We start from the raw sequence: 12887 nt of genomic DNA, 5'->3' as shown, positions 1-12887 counted from the left end.
CAATCATCCCCCACTAGTGTTTCGCCAGCGTATGCGGTTAGTACAGGCGGGGTTACTATTGAAACACATCTTGGGGATTAAAAGGAGATACTGTGTGGTGCAGTCTCCAATAGAGGGAGGCCTATGTTCAGCAGTGGACAATTAAGGGTTGACATGGTATGGTACTGTGTGGTGACACATTGTATTCTTACTCCATCATCATACGTAATGGTTATGTGATATTTAAAATACGTAATTTGTAGTTCTTGTTCTTAAACAGTATTTTTAGAGATACATTATACTTATTTCACTTTTTTTGCATCCATTGCATAAAACCAAAACCTAAATTCTTGTGGTAGCAAAAAAAAATTATATATACTTTCGTTTCCTATTAATATTATAAATGGAATAAATAAATGATATTTCAATAATTTTGATGTTTGGAATTCAGTCGATGTGAGATATTTTTAGAATTTTAAAATGTGTAGAATTATGTATACATGAGCTACAGATTTGTAGGCCAAGTGCTTTATAATAAAAGGCGGAGGTTCATAATTTAATTGTATTTTTTAGCTTTTCTTCGTCTTACACGATTAATTTTTTTTTTTTTATTGTATTTGTAATTGATAAACTTTACATGTAAGTGGATTTGTTCCGTATTAATTTTTGATAACTCGACGAATAAGTACTCTCGGAGTTTTGCTACATGATAAAATCCGAAATGAGAATATTTGCAGTAAAACCAAAGTGATTTTATAGGTATAGCCTGAAAGTTAAGTAAGCTTAACCCTTTGAGTGCCCACGAGCGCCATTACGCTCGTGCGCATTGCAACTAAAAGTGCCACGAGCGTCATAGCGCTCGTAAAATCAGTCGCCGTTTAGCTTGCTGTAAAAAAAATATTAAAATTGGATAATTTTTGGAGGAGATAGTTTTTTTAGAAACAAGGGTAAATGACATCAACACGACAAAGATTTCTTTGGCATTTTTAAGTAGATATGAGTAAATATCAATGGCACTAAAAGGATTAAGGTGCAATGGGTGGGTGAGTCATATAATTCGACAAACCTCCAACCAAAAAGTCTTGTATTACGACCTAGTACAAGAGAACAGAAAAATACGACGTCCCCCATCCCTCTACTTAGTGAACTAAATCACTAGATGCAGGCGATTCGAGAGTATTATTATATTAAGCATAGGATTTTCGACAGCTAAAAAAGTTATGACATTATTAATATTTTAGATACATATATGACAAAATGGCAGTGTGATAATATGTGAAATGGGATAGCACTGACGATATGTACATCAGGGCCTAAGGGACTTTTAGGGTCACGGTGTGTGAATACAAAATGTATATCAACAAATTATAGGTACAAAATGTTCCAATGCGAGCGGGACCCGAAGATGTGTTACTACTTAAAAGCATTTAAGGGATCAGTTTACTATACACGGCCACACGTTTTAATATAAATTTTATTTCAAGCTTTTTTTCTCTTCACTTAATGTATTATCCTTTTTCTAGTGATCTCTTACTAAATCCTGTGGATGAAATAAGGAAATCAAAATAATTTAATCATATATAACAATTGTTTGCCTCTTATGCACGTAAATTTTTAACTCATAATGAAACTAAGAAGACATAATCTGCCTACTGTAAAAGCAACTACACTATAGCTCTTTTTAGTCTGTTGTCATAATATTTATAACTTTAACGAATATATGTGACATACCGAACATAACAAAAATTACGTGCATGATCAATTCCAGCGCCATTTATTACCGTAAATTGCATGATTGTCATATTTTTCTAAAATTTAAAGATCTCTACATGTTGGCTGTTTTATCGCGTAATAATATTGATAATTATTATACTTATATAAATAATTAAAATGGAATAATCTGATCTTGCGCACAACGTAAACCGTAGTGATTATGAAGAACTCATTGGGTTTTATTACCAAGAGTGATTCCAAATAAAGACTAGAATCTATATATGATGATGATAAAAAGAGTAGTGACACATTTTACTCCTATTTCATCATGAGACTAATATTTTTTCATTATTTTTTTGTAGACAAATTCATTTAAATATTAAATAGTATCTATGAAACTTGCGTAAACACACTACATGGAACTTATGCATAAATCAACTAATATTGATTTATTTATATCAAATATAACTATTTATAAACTATATATGTGGAAACTAGTACAATTATTCCAAAGAGGAGATCAGGTGTAAAATTATATGAAATTATACTGTAAATTATATTGTATCCCAAAACATAAAAAAAGGTTTATTGCTCATTTTTGGCAAAGTACGAATGTATATTTTAAGTTGGTATTTATGTCTAAAAATATTCGCATTTCATTTTAAGTTCTGTAATCGAGTAATAATATCATCAAAATAACAAATATTGATCTGTGAGAGATAGAGATGTGTGGCATAAGACAAGATGGCCTTTACTTTAATAGTTGAAATCCCTAAAGACGATCCAAGAAGTAAACACATTTCAGTTGATATAATTGATGTGGGATGTCAAAAGGTGGAGATAAAATACATAAACAAGACTTATTACAGAATAAGACTTATTCTTATAGCTAGAAATAAGCCGAGTGCTAGAACATAACCAGGATTACGAAACAACAACATATATAATTGTTCGCGATAGCTGTTGAGCAACGAGAAGAAATGCTCTTAGCACGTTTACTCCAAACAAAAATGAAAGGAGTAGTGTAGAACGAGGATTACGAGTAGCTCACTTTATCGAACTCTCCTTTAAGGCTGATCGTAGAACTAATGAGTAATTATATGGTGTGAATGATAACTGATTTACCATCAGGGAAGGGATTAGTGCCCCATTGTCAGTAATGTACCCACCCAGGTTGAATTCTTAACTGCTTTTATCCTTACCTACAAATATCAGCGTATTAATTTAATTCAAACAAATTGGGTCCATTTGGAGCATTTAGTACATAACTGGATAAAAGTTGCAAAAGTTTCGTTTATGTAGGTGTCTATCAGTAGAATCCTGTAATAGTTGAACTTATATGGTTTTGCCAAACATTACCTAAGTGATTTCACTTTAAGGATGTTCCGATTCCTGATGTACTGGAACTGGAATTGTTAGCACGTGTGATGCGGCGGCGACAGGCAACGCGGGTGGATTGCAGGGTGAGGGGTGCGCAGTCGTGTGCAGTGGACCACTCGACGTCGCACAAGGTCAAGGAGAATGATTAACAACGAAAATACAGCAAAACAAATGGTGGCGGCGCGGGCACGAGCGGGGACGGGGCGCGGCAGTCAGAGCAGCGACGCCACCCGCACCGGCCGCAGGACCGGCGCCGCTCGCGACGGTTTCGAAAATCGATGCACGATACGCAATCGACTTTCAACAATTTCAACTGTAACTGCAATTTAATAGTTACCTTTGACGAGTGACGTCACGAAGGCCCCAGCCACACCGCCACTCGCGACTGTGATGCATTCCTTCAGTCTACCGCACATTGTCGTCATGACATTTCTGTCAACTTTAAAAATGAAGTTTTGCATGTTGCACAATATTTTATTTCTCTCCGCGAATAATTTTCAAGACTGCAATTCAACAATTGTTTCTTACACGTACAGTTGCTATAATCATGTACTTATACAATGATCTCATTGATAATATTCTCATCTAAACAAAAGTTAATAAAAATTGGTTTCGATAAATATTGTTATTATAGCAAGGTTGATACAAAAATATTGTCTCGTTAATTTTCAACTCGCACTATTTCAGAACACCATATATACTTACCTATAATTTTTAAATTGTGCTTTAAAGGTGACATTATAAACAGACTTTTAACATGGATGTGTCCTTGTATATCTCCTTTTGAATAAAACAAATATGCAGTAAGACGACTTTGACGTATCAGAATAAAACTTTTACGTATATCGCTTGGAATACTTTTTATTAAATTGAGATATTTAATGCTTTGGATAAACCATTAATAGATATATTTTTATTCTTGATCATATTGAAAATAGAAATAAAATTATGTTTATGATCTATACATACATATAGTAAAAAAAAAACACTCGTCATATTCACGGTTTGCGTGTTTGTACCTAATGATCAACAAACAATTCTATTGGTTCAGTAGGTGAATAATCTATCTTGGAACTTCACTTGCGTATGCTTATAGAGTAGCGATGTTTTAATGCCCTTATATCTTTATCTGCCACCAGTTGTAGAGAGCACCGCAAGGTTGCAAGTGTATTGACTCTAGGTATCTTGAATACGTTTATCAGGACCCTGATCGTTCTAGCCGTTACATATTTATTCAATATTTTCAAAATAATCTCGTTTTACTTCTTTATTTACAATATAAGACAGAACTTTCCTCATTTATATTCAGATAGTTTGACGTCATGATGATGTAACATTGTACCGACAGCGTGCTAAAAAGTAAGTACTGAGATGAAAAGAGTATCTCCTGCAACATGACCATTAAAGGAATATTTAGATTTAGCCTTGTAAAAGTTAAAATATATAATATATAATATCTATATACGCTTCGAAAATCTTTTAACCCTAGAAAGATAATCATATTTGGTATGGCGGTAAAGATAATCATACGTCTCAGAGACGTACGCCTAGTTATTAACTAATATTTTAATATATATGCATTTATTAATTGTTTATAGGGTCTTACATATTAGTTTAAGTATTGTACTAAGTAATAAAACATCCATTAAGTTATTATATTAATTAATTAAAAGAAAAAACAATAAACATAAAACTCTCTTAAAAGTACACAAAATATAATTCAACTTTTTTAATAGGAAGTTTCTATGTGGTTATCAGTCTTCAATTACAAATATAATGGCACTTTTTGAGGGTATAAATGCAAAACAGTCTTTAATATAACAGAAACAATCATCTCTTATAATTTAAGTACATTTATAACACACATCTTTTTTGTGATTACTACAAACAGGCTTTTGGCAAAGAACACATTCCATTTTGGACATTCTTTTTATCTTGGAAGGACAGTGCAAAAAATTTCTTTTCTTTTTTGCTCCAGGCTCTTCCTCTCTTTCCGGGTTATCATCCACTCTATTTTCTAGTAGCAGTTCTTTAATATTGTGGCGTAAGTACCTTTTCAAGGTCGGAACTTCCAATCTTTTCCCATCCAAGCTGAAGTTAGCTTAGTGCTCAATTCCTTCATGAAGTCGTTCCTGTTTAATGGCTTTTCATTGTTGATGAGTACATTATGACAATATATGATATATAAGTTAACAAACGATATGTTTAGCATGCTATAAAATATCGACATTGGCTATCTATTAGGCGTTCCCTAGCTGATCGAATAATATTTATTGCTAATGTCCTTCCGCAGGGGGGAAGGGATTGTTAGTAATGGAAACTAAAGGCCCTATAGCTGGCAATATACCAAAGCAGATCGACCTCCACGTGGTTCCCCCTGGAAACCATCGTGCAGAATTCCAAGTGTATTCATCATGATGGGCTAACTGACCTGCCTTTTTTTTCATACTCATTTATCATCTCTCACTGGTACCCCGCCAGCGTATACCGTTAGCGCAGGCGGGGTTACCATTCCATTATTATCCATTTAAAAAATGTCCTTCCGTGACTTTTACCTTTGACAGTGGACCAATAGTTTTGCTGAGGCGGGGTATGCGGATTCAGTGAAGGAATTATATTGACAGTAGACTCCGTCGATTAAATTGATAAAGAAGGGTTATCTGTAGTTATATCGATCAACTCGTCTTCTGTATCACTTTGTACATCATCTTCGAAGAGTTGATTTTCCACTTCGCTATCACTTTCTTGGGCAGAATCATCATCATTTCCCATCAAAAATTGCACAATTTCCTCCTCATTATATATATATATATATATATATATATAAAAAAATATACATTCAAACATATAAACAAAAAAAAATATCAATCTCGCGAAAGTCACACAAAAGATAATTATACGTCTCGTAGACGTACGACATAGCTGTATCTAGGTACCAATATCACTTACCGCTGCTGAACCACCATCCAACATTAGCTCCGACAACCGACTGAGTTGACTGAGACGGACAGTGCGCTGCGTATTGTAGATAAAAAGAAATAACAATATTTAACAACTGCGTACGTCTCGCGGACGTAGAGTATCTTTCTAGGGTTAAATAGAAGTGCGTATTTTACTTCTATTTAATTCTTTATATCGACTCAAATTTGATTCACAATTAGAAATCGCCATCAAATCCATAAAGTCTTTATTAATACTATTTTCGTACTAGTTTTACAATAATATTTCCTGAAGCTAGTCTATTTTTTCATTTTCATTATAATAATGTAAATGAATAATCTTTATAAAGCAAAAACACTTGTAGGATCTCTACAAGAAGAGTACACGTGTATTCGCTTAGGAAAGATGAAATTCAAATTCCACCTGATTTAAATACAATCATAAATTTTTAACGAAATTTGAAACGGTGAAAATTTTAATGCGGATATCAGTGTTTTGATAAATTGTTATACATTACGCTTAGGTACATTATATGGATATTACTAGATTCGTTAATATCTAAGTATTTATCCCGCAGTTTCCTACAGCATGGAATTTTAAAGTATAATGGTCTATATTTCTATTTGACAATTAATAATTTTTAAAACATTCAATATTATTTAAGCATCATTTATTTTAATATACACAATCAAAAATAATTTGAAATATTTACTCGTTTGTTTCATTACCTGTTATGTTAATAGGTAAATGCCAAGATTTCAAAATGTCCGTGGAAATAACTTGGAATTTGAATAGAAAAATTGGCTTTCTACAAAATAATGAAGAGCATAATTTCATTATTTTCCCAACTGCGGTTTTAATAGCTAATTTTATTTTAACCAAATACGGATATACCTATGCATTTTTCAAATTATTACTTGTAATTCTAAACTGTTTTTCTATCATATGCTTCCTTTGCAATTCAGGATGTCCTATTTTATATTTTATGTTGTTTCTTTGTTCTATATTTTTTCCAAGCCCTATGTTTCTTTTTTCTTTTTCTAGTTTTACTGTAATACGTTTTCATTATATATAGTGTCAATACATGATATTGTATGGTAGTTGTTGTTTTCTCACTGTTTAGTCACTGATTTTGTACCAGTCTCATACTACTGACATAATATTGATTTCTGTTATTATATTATTAATTTTAACTTTCAAATTAAAAAAGTAATAGATTTTACCATGCTTTTCGTTGCGTTTCTTTTTCTTTTATATGTTTATAACATGTTTCATTAAAACATAATCTATATACATATACGATATGTTATATCGTCATATTTTAGCTGTTTCCTAATTCGTGTCGATTGTAATAAAGATCGTATCAATATTATTTGTTTTTTTTTTTTAATATACACTTGCTATCATTATTTTCGTTTAAACTCGTTTTGAGTTTCAAGGAACAACTGAACTTGTCTCTTTCACCATTTATTGTATCTCAGTGTAAATATAGGCATTGTAAATCTAAAACTTAGGATAAAGATTTTCGAATCTAATATTTTAAAACCTAATTTTTGGTAATATATATATATATATATATATATATATATATATATATATATATATATATATATATATATATATATATAAATACATTTATTAATAGTCAAACCGGAAGCAACTATTATCAAGAGAAGTTTTATGACACAAAAGAATGTTGGACCTATCTATTAGCAATTTTGACATTTGAAAGCCCATACAGATATAGGCGCAATAGCAGATCGTAAACCTCCTAATCTTGATTGACGACACTATTATAGACATAAGGCTGATTTTTTAATACTAACCAAGATAATTTTAAAAATAAGTAAACGAACACCTTAGCGATATACTAATTACATAATTAAAAAAAAATGCTTAGGTGCCTAATGAAACCAAATTAAAATTTTATTATGTAAAAAGACAGCTATTTCAATCGTGACAAAATCAACACAAGAGCAAATCCTGTTAATTCCAAAAGAATCACCAAAATGTATTCAGAACTGGTGACGATATTGCATAAAAAATAAAATAATGCGAATTATAAACCTCCTTCTTTTTGAAGATGTTTAATAAAGTACCTACTTAACATTAGTATTCCTAATGTGAGTTAGCGTGAGGGCGGCAATGAATTTAAATAAAGTAGAAGGCCTTGACAATGATACAATTGTCTTGGATAACAGCTCTATAAAATAATAAACGAATTTTTATTCGTGTCCAGCACACTTGCTACATTTTAGTTGTACTTTATTGCAGTTTATATTGTCGTGTATATAAGACTACATGATAGTTATATAATAGAGCATGTACATAACTAATTATTCGATACTTATGAAATCAAAAGGACATATTCCAGAACAACGACAATGAACTAAAACAGCCGAGAAACGCAGTGATTTTGTTATTAGGATTTTTTTCACAAAACTTACCATATATACCTAGCTGGGTAACCAGAATTTAATTAATAGTAAATTTGTCGTTTCTGACAATTGTTTAGACTTCGAGTCTTCTTTTTTCAAGACACCGGAAGAAAATTACACTAATACATTGACAAAGTACTCACAGGTATACGAGTAATTAATATAAAACGGCTTAAAGGATTAAAATGAAATTTAGTATACAAAAACTAAACCTAAGATATATATTAATATATATATATATATATATATATATATATATATATATATATATATATATATATATATATATATATATATATATATATATATAAACTTAGATATGAAAGACTTAAAAGTGCCTGTGACTAAAAATAGAGTGCATTCAACTAAATTATGCATTAATTTCTGACCAACCAGGAAACATTTTTGTCAAAAGCACTAAAATGTTCTTAAAAATTGAATAAAAAAAAATTACTAACAAATATTTTTACCTAGTACACAGAAGTCTGAGGTTTCCTTGGCATTTTATCAAGCAACTTATCTTTTTTGGGAGTATGGTAGACGATACTGATTTTCTTCTTATAGTATATTGGGTTTACAGTGTTTGGTACCATGTTGATTTTGTTTGTAGCTGATTTTGTGCGGACTAAAATCTTAAATTAACTTATGTTAAATTATCCATCTACTGATTGCAAACAGATTATTCAAACAATATTTAATGCACAATCAATACCAATTCTATAAAGAATATAAAACTATTGCGTATTCGTTTAAATATTTACTGGCGTACCACAAAGTATAAGTAAGTAACAGTAACATTCCTAATAATATAAGATAAGAATGGTCATACAAAATTTTTATTAACTTTCTCTCTTCAATTTGAAACATTCTTAATGTCAACATCATCGTCTTTCTATTAATAATATTTTTATATTACTTGTGGGTAAAGATTAACATCTTTAATATTCTCGTCTTAGCTCTAATTTTAGATCCTTGCTTAATGAAAATGATTGTTTGACACTCCATACAAGTTTCTCTAAAATTAAGTTAATATCAAATTTAAACTTAAGAACTTAGCATAATTGTTAAAGTATTTTATTTCTTCATTTTTCTACACTTCATGAGTATAAAGTGAAACGAATTAGAAATTCATTATGTAGTATAGTACAGGTATAATCGGTTGTTGCGTGTCCCTAATCGCGAGTCTGTACAGCGTCACGCCGCGGGAAGTGTTACTTGCTTTGGTCACGGCCAAGGTCTTCGCCGACCGGCAAATTGTGCTCGTCATTATATAACTGCCAGATAAAATGTTTGCGTTCTCTTTACAATTCGTTGTTGCATTCCCCTGTGTCCTAACGATATCACTATTTATATGGTTTATTTACATTAATAAATTTACACTGCATTATTTCTCTATAGAATGTATTCAAAGTTTTTGTCATTCTTCTCCATCTTTCTGTTAGTCCAGTTTGTATAACGTTTTTAATCCATATGCGCGTTAAATAATGCAGTTTATTTATTTATTTTTTAATATCCAAATTTTTTTTTTTTTTTATACAATTTAGAATGGCGAACCACCTAATAGAAAGTGGTAACCGTCACCTATAGACATAAGCAGTACCATGGACATAACAGAGTATAATGTTTCGCCCATGATACCTCCCCGTACGTTGCCATACCTGAGGACTCAGGTGTTATTATTCTGCACCATATAAATTCATGGCCATATCCCCTGCCTTTCAAACCAAAACAGCCATGCAAACACAACTGCTTCACACTAGAAACATGAATGGGACAGAGATGCCCAAGCAAACGACTTTTGTACAAAGTCTTCCTCTGGTAAATATTGTAAATCTGGTAAATAAAATAAATTGAATAGTGTATATTTTTAATCACATCGCCAATGCATTAATTTGCTTAGTTACTCTAACAGACATTTACATCTAATGAATCCAAGGATATTTAGGTATTAGACATTCCTATATTGTTTGTCATTGTGGTTGTTTATTATTAATTTAAAGTGGGAGATAACAAGATATTATGAAGTATCGATAAAAAATAAAATATGCAAATACTAACCAATTTGTATTGTGTAATATTAGAAAGATAATTTATCTATAGTTAATGTCTCTAATCTCTTTGTTGATGTTAAAAACAGATGATCTAACACATAGATGTTTTGCGAAGAGAACTGTGGATTTTATAATAAAATAAGTATTTTTATCGTTTAAATAATGCCGTAGACAATTTAATAGTAGGTTTGAAATTGGCGAGTCTATTTATAAATATGTTTAAAAACAACTTCAACCTAAAAAGATCTGATGATGAATGACCGCCTCCAAACACTACTGTTCAAAATTACGGTTACGATGACACATACTGGCATACGTAATGGCCTATTTCAGCTAACAAATTATCTAAACGCAAAATTACTTGTAAGGACAGTGTTACAATGTTCATATTTACAAACATGGTTAGCCGATTGTACTGGTGGGTTCTAAGACGCTCGATCATTCTCATATCATTTACAGTCATTATCTGTATTGTGACTTGAAATGTTTGCGTCAGATATACCTAGTTTTTAAATAATTCTAATAGCATTTCCTACCCTTATTCAAGATATTGTAGATCATCCAAATCCTATTATAAGACGTTCAACACTTTTAGATAACAATCATTTCAAATTAAATATTGTTAAAACAGATGCCACATAAAAAATGGTAGGATAACGATACTTATTTTTATAACTCTTATCATAATGATGATTAACTAGCTAGTTCAAGTGCGTGTTTGAATGTTAATACCCCTTTTGTCTTTTTATTATACTCTTATAAGTATTTAAGTGTTCGTTCATTTGAAAAGTGAATATTATACTTATGGTCATTATTGTTTTCTTTTTTTTTTTATTCTTCTTTGCTTTCTTAAACATTATTCCATATTTGCTTATTACAAATCTTTGACTTGCTACATACAGTACGATACAAAAGGTCATTTTTACTTTATTATTTGGGATATTGAGTAATTTTATGTATTAATATTTGTTACTTTATTTTGTAACCAGTCTTATTGATTGGACTACCGTCTAGTGTCGAGTTCCGGTTGCGCTCTCCGCGTCGCGGTCGTCTTGGCCAGTGTAGACTGGCCAGGCCACCAAGCAAAGCTCGGCGATCTCGTGTACAAACAAAAAACACCTGTAGCCGTCAGCGAATCGCCAAGGTCGCAGGCCCCTACGGCGCGCTTCTCTGCGTTCCGTTTACCCATATCTCGCGGCGAATGCACGCGTCGCGCCGCCCCCGCTCCTTTGACTCACCGCACCCGCGCGTCCCGCCTGCTGTGTTTCGGGTCAAGTCTAGGACGGCCGTTTGACTTTGGTCTTGCTTCTTTCTTTTGCTGCAGTCTGCAGTATGGTATTACATTCGCGTCGCAACGAAAACATGGCGCCCTATCAAACATGACGTCATTATATGCTGACCTATCCCAGAACATTTTTATTTATATAGATGTAGAGTGTATGTATTGATGACTTTATGGTTTGACGAAAATGAAAGTATGTGACATACAAATGAGTACATACAAATTGGTTGAGATTCGGATAAAGTGTGCGCGCGCGTCGCTATTGTTAATCTTAATAATTGTAGCTGGTGGCCGCACTTCAAGTCAAGGTCGGCGCAGATCGATAGCTGCGATGGAGTGGGGTGACGGCAATCCTCAGCAAACTCCACATGCACGAGTGCACGTCATACAGACCAAAGAAAGTATTTGAAAGCGACAACATTCTTTGATAAGACTGCAAACAGTTCCACGCACGATGCGTAATCTGTCTGTATACAATGTACATTTTTATAAGTAGACTTACTTACCTATTGGGTATTTTTTCTTTTACCTTTTCATCAAAACTATTTATTTATATTTTTGCATTTAGTTCCTTTTATACTAAAGGATAAATCGAACAATGAAATATTGTAACTTAGAAGTAGGTATGTACTTGTGTCACACGTGTTTGTTGCTGGTAGTGGTATTTGCTTACTAAATCTAATTTTGACAATATTCTTATAATGGCTGTCCATTCATGCCATGTGTAGGTGTCCTCTGACCGCTAACGCCCCGAGATTGTTAAGTAGTTACGATTACACCTAGGTACAAAACACATCGACGTCAATGTAGGCAACTATTATGGCGACGAAGTGTTTTGTTTACTACAGCTTAAATATTGATTTGTCGCTTTCAATAAACTACACAATATAGAAACCGCCTACCACTTCCCAAGGGAGAAGCTATCAATTTCATAGACGCGAGGTTGTCAAGGATACCGCCTGATTGACATGTTCGGGTGATGTATACCTAAAATGTATATACTTACAGACGTCCCATATCAATCGTGAAAGGATATAAATTCGCGCCTGGATGAATTCTTTAGAATCGTGCGTGAATAATATCCGGGCAATCCACACAATAATT

The 12887-nt window shown here is 32.4% G+C and overlaps 1 protein-coding gene across 6 annotated transcripts in view; it reads left to right on the top strand.

Annotated features, from left to right (window-relative positions):
- LOC113516739 (protein ultraspiracle homolog) overlaps window positions 1-12887 on the top strand; it is a 58459-nt gene that overhangs the window by 3651 nt on the left and 41921 nt on the right. Inside the window, exon 1 of one of the 6 annotated variants that reach the window (XM_026901202.3) lies at window positions 3245-3387. The exons of 2 other annotated variants lie outside the window; for them this stretch is intronic. The gene's annotated coding sequence lies outside the window, so the exon portion shown is untranslated. Of the gene's footprint in view, window positions 1-3244; window positions 3460-12887 lie in introns of those variants that run through there. 3 more of the 6 variants (XM_026901200.3, XM_026901201.3, XM_026901203.3) reach the window with 3 other exon arrangements.

The sequence above is a fragment of the Galleria mellonella genome, unplaced genomic scaffold (genome assembly GCF_026898425.1).
Source record: "Galleria mellonella isolate WM207_F2 unplaced genomic scaffold, CSIRO_AGI_GalMel_v1 utg83, whole genome shotgun sequence".
Lineage (NCBI taxonomy): Eukaryota > Metazoa > Arthropoda > Insecta > Lepidoptera > Pyralidae > Galleria > Galleria mellonella.
This window is presented reverse-complemented; position numbering and strand designations above follow the sequence as displayed.